This window comes from Indicator indicator, chromosome 7 (genome assembly GCF_027791375.1).
Source record: "Indicator indicator isolate 239-I01 chromosome 7, UM_Iind_1.1, whole genome shotgun sequence".
Classification (NCBI taxonomy): domain Eukaryota; kingdom Metazoa; phylum Chordata; class Aves; order Piciformes; family Indicatoridae; genus Indicator; species Indicator indicator.
In genome coordinates this window covers 10,296,602-10,306,696 of record NC_072016.1, presented here as the reverse complement: position 1 = coordinate 10,306,696, position 10,095 = coordinate 10,296,602, and positions in this window count along the sequence as shown.

Below are 10,095 nucleotides of genomic sequence, written 5' to 3'. Positions count from 1 at the left end.
CAAGAAGGATGGACTTGTAAACAGCAGTTGCCTGTTTACTCTTATAGCAAAGGAAGATGTTAAATCAGAGAAGCAACCCTTTCTAAAGTATGTATTTTTCAGTGTTCCCAAGCTTCTTTCAGACAGACTAGAAAACATAATTCTTACATGGCAGGTAAAATTCTTTCAATTTCGCTATGCTAAATAAAGAACCTTGTACCTTTTCATATTTTTTTCTTAAGCTGTCACAGGAAGCCTCTCAATCCAAGGCAGAACATCCCAGGGGTTAATTAATTAGCGAGTCATCCTGGTGAAAGCAGAATATTCCATTATGCTGGAAGCAGTTTCAGCTCTTAACTGGTACCACTGGTGATAAGCTATCAGCAAGGAAGATAACAGCTCCCCTCTAAAATGAGCATCCAAGGGGCAAACACCACGCATTGTGGAGATGCATGGCAGTAAAACCAATGAGAACACAGACAGTGAACAAAAGACACTTCTGAGCTGATACTACATGGGCAAATGTTTAAGGATTAAACTGGATGTTGCTGAAAGACATCAATAAGTCTTAGCAATACAAGCAACAGAGTCCTAGCAAAACGTCATCCTTGTCTGCATTTTGTTTTAAACGCAGCGTAATGACTTCACAGTTGCTGTAGTTCAAGGAATCCAATCCTGCTACAGGAGTTAAAAAAAAAAGGCAAGAGAAGCATCTGGTCCACAAGTTTATTAGATATAAGATATCTGCATTCTATTTTTACCTCTCTATAAAACAACTCCAAAGAAGAGCTATAAAGGCATAATCAAAAACGAATCCAGAGTTAAGTTCTGCTCTTGGGACCACTTCTTGGGAAAATTATTCTATTTCAAGGGCAAAAAGTTTATGCAGCAATTCTCTAAACACAAACAAACAAAAAGATTATTCCAGATACTACTACCCTATTAAAACAAGGCTACCTCTTTCACCTACTGCTATCAATGTTAGCTTTCCCGACTAGTGAGAATTAAACCAAGTGTATAATCCTGAGTTACCTTGTGAGCTCAGCAAAGTGTTATTCTAAAAAGGAAAGAAGAGAAACCAAGGAAAACTGGCAGCCATCCCAACAACCCCACCACCCAGATTCAAGCCTATTTTTTTTCTTCCCTCCCAAGCACCCTACCTCGTAGCCCTGTTACAGTAGCTCCCTATTTAAGAGCTGAGTGATTTGCTCAACAAACAGCCCCGGCCAATAAATTGGTTCCTATTCCTGTGTTCATCAAGTACCTTTCAAAAAAAATAAAATTATTAAGAATTGGTGGTCTTGTAATCCCAGTGAAATGGAACTCCCAAAGAGGATTATCTGTTTTAATGTTTTTTGCTGTCTTTTCTCCAGATATGCTTAACAATCACAGCTCTTGGAGAAAGAGTCCTCAGTTTGAGATAAATCATTTGGAGCCCTACAAAAGTATCTTGCCAGTAGCTGTTTGCTACTACTTTGCAACTGCTGGCAGATCACTGCTCAAGACAGTTACAAATCAGCAGAAGAGAATATTTACCCACAGATACAGGCAGCTTAAACATCCTACCAGGCATTTACTCTTCTCCAAAGACCGCCACCACTATATTAGCACTGATGATTTACACAGGAAACAACTCTTAAGCTGTTAGAGCTGCCAACCCAGTGTGTTAAAGTCACCACTGGTTTACTTAACAAATCAAGGTAAACTGTGGTCATTAAAGAAGTGCTTCATCGGTAAAACATCCCTGCCACAGAGAAAACAACTTGTGGAATGAGGAGCAGAGACAACAGCTGGGTTTTGTAACAACTCTGTCATCTGAATTGAACTCATTTGTGTTTGACTCAACACTCTACATGACAAATGAGTATTACTCAATTCTTCATGATCAGCAGAGGCAATTCCAGCATGATACTGTTAAAACCATGATGTTTCAGTAAGTTCTTTTTATTATCCGAGACCACATACAACATTTTAAATGAAAACCAAACAAACCCAGTATCTTACTATACAATTAAATCTTAGTCAGATGGAAAGTAAAGCCTTTGACTACAGATAATATGAAAAAAAATTACTTTTTGAATCTTCATTCCCTTACGTATTTTTCAAAAAGTGATGGAGAAGAAAGTTTTCAACACCAATTCTAAGACCCCCCCCAAAAAAAAAAAAAAAACCAACCAAACTAACAAAATACAACACTGAAAGACAAACAAGTCCCTGAAAAAAACGTATACTGACATCAACACTACAGCTGTTAGAAAATTAACAAACAATAAGATACGGTCAGTTTGGATCTAATTCTTACCTGGTGATTCTATTAAAAAAAAAAAAAATCAAAGTAGGGTAATAAGCACTTTCAGTCTTTCCTACTAAACTATCTTTCGCAGCTGCTCACTTTAAGTCCTTTAAGTTTAGATGCTCCATGCTGCAACAAATGTCAATAAGGGTTCTGTAGGTCTTACATACAAAACAAGTACAATTCTAACTAGAAAATAAAAGGAAGGATTCAAAACTAAGAGCTAGAACTCCTCTGAGTTTAAAGGTTTTTTATCAATTCTGTAAATCTTAAACATTGTATGTCTTTTAATTACATTATATTAGATTACAATACCCTTCTGTGGCAAGGCAAGATGGTGCAAAACAGAAGACATCCCCCTACACACCTCCCCATCCCAATGTTCAGCCAGTAGGGAGTGTACTGTCAATAGAGAAAGGTATTCTCTGCAATGCCTATAATAATCAGGATACAGACAGAAGCAAAAAACCCTCTTGTTTTATCCATAAACTGACAGCACTACTGCATAGTCTTTTTCCAGTGGAGCTAATGTCTCCGTGTTCTAACCTCTAATGCGTTTCTTTTTTTTCCCCATATCACTGCCTAGAAATCATTCCAAATAGGAGTATGTGGCTGCAGGAGACCAGACATACTGGACCCTCCAACATCAACAGTCTTGGAAGGAAGTGGGACAAAGCTTGCAGTTCTAGATTGCTAGTTTTGGCACTGAAATTTTGTTTATGTGCAAATTAAACCTTGTAACAAGGTTTTTGGCACCCAATTTTCCAAAAGCATGGTTCCAGAAAACTAACAAGAATGCAATAAACAGAAGTAGCTCCTTCTGATCCTTTTCCTACACATTAGTCATATTTCTCTACATTTAAAAGAAATCACTCAACAGACCAGTAAACTAGGTCTATACTTGCATTGACAGCTGTAAGCTGTCACAAATGAGGAAGTAGTAGCCATGACCAATAATTAGAAAGATTCACTTGCTCTTTGTATTTTAAAGCTATTGAATAGTCACACTGAAGCACCCTCAACTAATTCTGCAGCCTATCTTGAGTGAGGGCAGGAGGACATCTATGAGGATGATTAATTCTCTCAGAAAGCTCTTAATTACCCATGGTGCTGCAAGAATGAGCTGTGCTGCTGAAAAGACATTCTTTCACTGGGAGAGAAGGTTCTCAGTTATTAGCCTTTAATAAAAACAAACAAAGCTAAAAATAAATTACTTCTTGTAAACAGTTAGGTTTGGAAAAACAGCACTATGGAAGCTTTAATAGCAAGAGGATTCCAAACTGGCTCTTGGTAAAGGAAAGTTTTTTGGGTTGGGGGAGGTTTTTTTGGTTTGTTTTTTTCTGTTCATTTGGGTTTGTTTGTTGGGGGAGCAGTGGCAGGGGGGAGGCCTGGGTGTTTGTTTTTGACAGGAACATGTAATTTACTGATCCAACAAAAGAGTATTAACTCATTCAAGTTAACAAAACAGAATCTAATTCACTCCATCTTCAGGCTCTCTTTCTTTGGTAAGGCAGAGTAAAACAGATTCAATACCACTTCTTGAATGAACATTCTCAAATTTCAGAAATTTGGGTAGAAATGGCAAGCATTAGTTAATATCTTTCCCATGCTATTGGGCTTCTGAGCTCCATGACAAGGTTGACTGACTTTATACAGGCAAGTTTGACCTCCCATTTCCTTCCCTCTCCTTTGAATTAGTGTATTAGCATCTGGGGTAAATTAAGACAGCCTCTGGAATAAGATCCCAATTTATATGAGCATTCATATCACAAGAGAGCACTCCATTACAACCAGAGACTTCCAAAAATTAACCCACCATTTCACCTAAGTAGTTTTCAAAATGTTCCTAGCACACAATTCAGAACTAGATTATGACAGACCTGCTTGAAGTTTTGCAATCAGTTAAGGATTTCTTTTCTGTACAACTTCACTTTGAACTACACTGCAAGCAATCTGAGGCCAAGCTTAGAATACAGTGTCCAAACAGCACTGTTGTTGGTATATACAAAAGAATTCAAATCAGAGCATTTTTGATGACCCACATCCAGCTGGAACGTCATCCATTTTATGAGCATAACTAAGAGAGTAAGATTACCCATTTGGAGCTCTTTTGGAAGACTGAGACCTAACTGTTAATCATCTTAAAGATTAATACAGGTAACTTGACACTGATGTGTTTCTAGACCAGCGGCATTTGTTTGTTTTACCCCTGCAGAGCAAGGAAGGCTGAACTTCTTTGCTAGCAAATATAACACTATTAAGATTCTTACAAAAAGAAAATACATCTCCAGTGGCTGTGACTTCTTATATTCCCTGAGTGAATCACTATCAACAGCTAATATGATAAAGTCACTACTATGTAAAAAAAGGAGATTAAAAACAAAAAGTCAACCTTTTATAAATAGCTTTTAGTGTCTCCCTACTTGCATTTGAATAGGTGCTACTCCCTACCTCGTGATTCTGAGAGTCACTCCTGTACACCAAACCCAGAACTATGTATTATAGCACAGTCAGAAGCCACAGGAATTCGTTTCTGCTACAGAAAATTCAGTCTTAATGTAATGGACTTTTTTGTCTTAATCCATAAATATCACATGGTGTACTGAAAAAAAACAATTTCATGAATTAGACATTAAAGATACCTTCTGTCAAAAAAATAAAGATTCCAGGACACTTTAGCCAAAAAGTGCATCACATTGTAACACTGTCTTCTCATAAGCATATACCATTGTTGAGCAGACAATAGCTTGTTTTTCTTAACAGTTGATACATTTTTACAGTTCCACATACTGCTGCTGTACCAAATAAGAGATCCTACATAAAACCAAGTTCTAATTTGCAACATATAGTAAACTTTGTGCCTCAAAAATGAGAATTACACAATAGCTTACATAACTACATAAAAAGAACATTACAAGTACAGAAATTATTTTAAACATGCCTGTAATATAACATTTTTTAATGAAAAAGTATGCTGTTTTCACAGTCAAATCAGTTTATAACAGCTAGCTTTGCATTAATACACAGTTGGGCATCTCACATCTAAATGTTATTTCTCTTTGCTAGTAAACACCTCTCCAATAGTATCCCACTACAATGTCTCTTTTTGGGCTATTAGTAAGGAAAAAATAACTTTTCAGAGCTGCCTTGTTGTCAGATTGTCCTTTTGTGCTTGTGGATGAAATGTTCCCTACTTTTCTATATAGTATATTTTTAATAAAAGTTGTAGAAGGCATAACAAACTTCCTGCTTATGCTTATCATAAGCAGGACTGGGTTTGCCAGCTAGCTGGTCAGCTATAACAGAACAAGTCAGTCCCAAAATTCCAGAGCTGATCAGGATCACAAGAGAACACAAAGTCCATTCTAGAAAAAAAAAAAAAAAAAACAAAAAAAAACGTTCCTGGGAAACAGAGGAAGAAATTCAGGATTCACAGAAAGAAAAGCAGCAATACATGTAGGGTATTTGTTCAGACATTTTTTGTGCCCATATTGACTGAAAGAAATACTAAGATGCAAATCTATCTTTATCCTTTAATAAATTTCTAATCCTAGCTGCTATGTGAGCTAAGGCAAATTTGAAAGCCACAAACAAAAAGAGCAAATCAGCTCGTGACTGCTCTGAAACAGGAAAAGGTCTAATTACCATCTGGAGGAAAGACAAACATGGTAAAGCATTTGTAATACATACTTTCATGTGACTTAACTAAAGCTTCTAATATCCATCAGATGGAAGAGGCTCTGCAAGTTTTAAATACTTTGCCTTATGTTCATGTACAGTTTTGGTCAATTAGATTGTTTTAATTATTAAAATTGTTAGAAAGAACACAGCATTTTAGCTAAGAGTAGTATTTTAAACTTTTCTAAATCAATATTCTAAACGGACTTATTCATGTGTAGCTCTCTGGAAGACTGCTATAGTCATCAAGACATGTAAGGAAAGAACGTTTATTAGACTAATTACTGTATTTAAAAAATGCAGCTATCCACCAATGCAGCACAGTGTTTTAATATTACCTGAAAATTACTATAAAAGGAGTTTCTCAGTTAAACACACTGTGTCCAGCCTTCTTGAAAAGCTTTATTATGAAAGAGTATGTGAAATCTTGAATTGCATTAGTCTGTTAATCAATAAAAAGAACCAGCTATCCAAGTTTCAAGTCGTTGACACTTTCCATTATACCCAAGGTCTGCTTCTTGGTCTAAGTGAAAAAAAGCACAACTTACCCCTCTAATTATACTGTTATTTCCAAGTATCAGTCTTGAAGGTGGTTTTCTTGCAGATCAGCTAGAAGAAGTAAGAGAAACGTTTATTTTTTGCAATAACTTCAATGGAGTTAACATGTTAAAGCTTGAACAAGCCTTTGACCTGATGTGTTTTCAAGAAACGTTCTTGTACTCTTTGCAATCCCTATTCAAGATTTCTATACTATACTCTTGGGTTTTCTTCAGACATCTGATTTCAAACAAAGCCTATTCAATAAAATATCATCAGTTTACTTGGAAACATCCAGGTAATCCAGTACCTGTTATATTAGCTATATCATTCACACAGGTATTGACCCATCAAGAGAACTGCACTCCAATCATTCTGCTGGTAGCACTATCTCCAGCAGGGTATCTTCCAGGTTGGAAGTAGAACCCCTATCACACATTTTCAGGACAACTAAATACTGTGTGACAATTATCTAAAATGGGAAAGGGTGAACTGTCCTCCGAAGGTGCCTTTCCCCAATGACTACAGAAAGAAGGCTAATTTAGACTAAACACACACTTTTCTGAAGCCAAAATTAGACCTATCCTATTCCTAAACATTTTAACACTTTTTTTTTCTTTTTAGTGCAAGCAGCAAGTAATATCCTCATATGCTGAATCTTCCAAATGCTACAAGTTTCTATGGCAATTCTTAGATTAACTAGACCTACAGTAATACATGTCATATAAAGTCTAGTTACCAGGTTATCGACAGGAGTTTGAGCACTGATTCTGGCTAATGAGCAGTGGGCAAGCTCTATGTGCCGATTTTTTTTCCCTGTTTGTGTGATGACTGAACTGCTCCTGTTACTCATATCAGAAAGGCTCACAAAGTACTGAGTACAAAACAGAGCCTCATTTCTGTTCCTTTACAAAGGCAGCTTTAAATTTCAAATGCAAAACAGAAATACAAGTCCCTAAGCTACCTCTCTATTGACAGTAGATTTCATAGAGAGGCTTTAAGAGCGCCGTCTCTATACAATACCATCTCCTCTCTCAAAGATTCCAATAAATGGGCAACATGACTTGATGCTCCTTGCAGGAAAACATACAGCCTTTCAGACCATCCTTCAACATCATGATGAATTAAAATAATTTTTTTTAGCCCTCGTTTGCATTTCCTTCTTCATCTTCTCATAAACATGAGTTATTAACTAATGAAGCTCCTCTATACTTGCTATTAGCACACAGGAGTCAGGTAGAGCATAAGAAGCTTAGAGTAGTCTCAGAAAAGAGGACAAAAAATTAAAAACTCAGTATGTACACAAAAAAGATGGAAATGTCATAGAGGGAAGAAAAGTATCTTCAAGGTCAATGCACTATATTGAAAGAGACTGAAAATACCATGGTATTTAAAACCACGTTGATGTGCTCCTATGAGAAAGCAACACATTCAGAAGAACAGGAAAAGGAAAATAAGGAACAGAAGGGGGAAGAAGGTCGGGTATGAGAAAGTCACCAAAAATTTCTCCAAAAGCTTGAAGGACTGTGGAAAGTTAGTAAAGCTGTGGCAAAGTATCAGAACTTAATTCCACAAACCCCTAAACTCCAAGGAAAAATTAGTCAAATCCAGGGGGAAACAAGGCAACGTGCCCAACCTTGGTATCTGAAGTTATTTCCAAAAGCAAGAGGCAAAATATTTGGTGACTCTCCCATACCTTACCTGCAAAAAGGAGGTTAAAAAGGAAGGTAGTGGGTTAACTAGAAAAATCTAGAAGTTAGTGGTGCTTAGAATTGAAATGAGTGCAATATAACAGAAAACATTAACTTTATGAGCATAAATGACAGTTTATAGGAAAACACTACCATGTAAGTGGAAGGCATCCACGACAACATGGCATATATCAAGAAAAGAAAACAAAGGGGACAGTGTTGAGTGCCAAAGGTGACAGACAGATTAAGACAGATGAAAAAAGAATTATGCCTCAGATTTAACCACAAACAAGCTACCTGTGACCTTGCAGCAGTTCAATGAACTCAGATATCAGAAAGAAGATTGGAGATCAGTGAAAGGGTGGGTGGACAGAAATTCAAGACAATATAAAAATACATCTTTACGTATTTTGAAAGAACTGAAGACAAGCTGTAGGATTGCAGTGCAAGGGTAATATATGCTGTGAAAAACACATTCCAAATTAAATTTCTGAAGCAAGTGTTTACTTCCAATGAAGAGAAGCTAAAGCAAAACAGCTTACTTGAAACAAGTAGAATTTAAAGAGGGAGTTATGAAGAATATCAAATGTAAGTGAAGCCAATGGGAAGAACTTACATTAAGCAGTAGAAACCATAAATGAGACTTCTAAATCTCAAAAATACTATAAAGATTGCAGAAAAGACACAGCTATTTTTAAGCCAGTACATTTGATGCACAACTAAGACAACTCTTTAATATCTTTACTCTGACTTTTTAAGGAAGCTTTGAATTTTCAAAATATTTTGCATTAAAGTCCTGAAGGAAAAAATTAATATACTTACAACTCACTTCTACCTTTGTCTCCTTACCATCTGCAAACATTTACAGTTGCTAAAAGCTTCTGCTATCAGGACAAAAAAACAAACCAAAACACCAATAAAAAACCCAACCCAACCCCTAATGAACAAAAAACTCTACACACAAAATACAGGGTTAATACAACCTCCTCCATACCAGGAAGTCAATGCAAATTGGGAAGGATTTGCTATTAGCACTTAACCTTCACCTTACAGAGTTTATTTTTAGGTTTAACTGGTAAGCTGTAAATCTAGAATGGAAGGATAAGGGCAAATTGAGACTGAGATAAAGTTTTCCTTTTTGAGATATAATGTTTTTATCTCGAATTACTTGTTAAAGAGTAAGCAAATAAACAAGTTAAAATCAAAACTTTATCACTAGATTAATTGTTCCTTTCTTGTGGCAGCTTTTCATCTTATATTTTCAACACTATTCAAATTAAAAGCCTTCCAGAACAAGAAAGTCTAAAGCAACGCCTGCTAACATGTAATAATTGGTAGGATGACACTACTGTCCCTGATCTACTCTGAGTGAACCAGTCTTATTCTACATGTTCAAAGCAAACTGATATATTACAGAGATGCTGCACATGAAGTGCTTACAGTCAAAAGTTCATTGATCAATGGAGATAAGAAAGAACTAGGCCCCAGTATCCCAGTTTCTAGAGGATTCTAGACTAAAGCAGCAAGCTCAACAACAGCTGTTCACATACAGCTAAAGAAATATTCTTTTAGTTTTGCATTTATTGACAGTAATTATTAACTTTGACACACACCCCCCTATACACACACTAACCTATGACATTAGCTCTGAACCTGAAGAAAAGTTAATCCTGACTAGACACAAGGATTTCATTTTGTGGCTTTGGAATCCTTCTTTTTCTCTCCATCCTCTATCAATGAGTCAATTGAAACAAACAGGTAGAGCTCAGTCCCAAAGCACATTTTATCTAAGAGAAAGCAAGTTAAAAATCAAAATATTCAATTTTAAAATTAAATGAAAACTATTATTAGAGTCATCTTGGTACGCTAGCATGGAAATCAAAATTATCATCCTATTTAAAAATAATAATAAAAAAG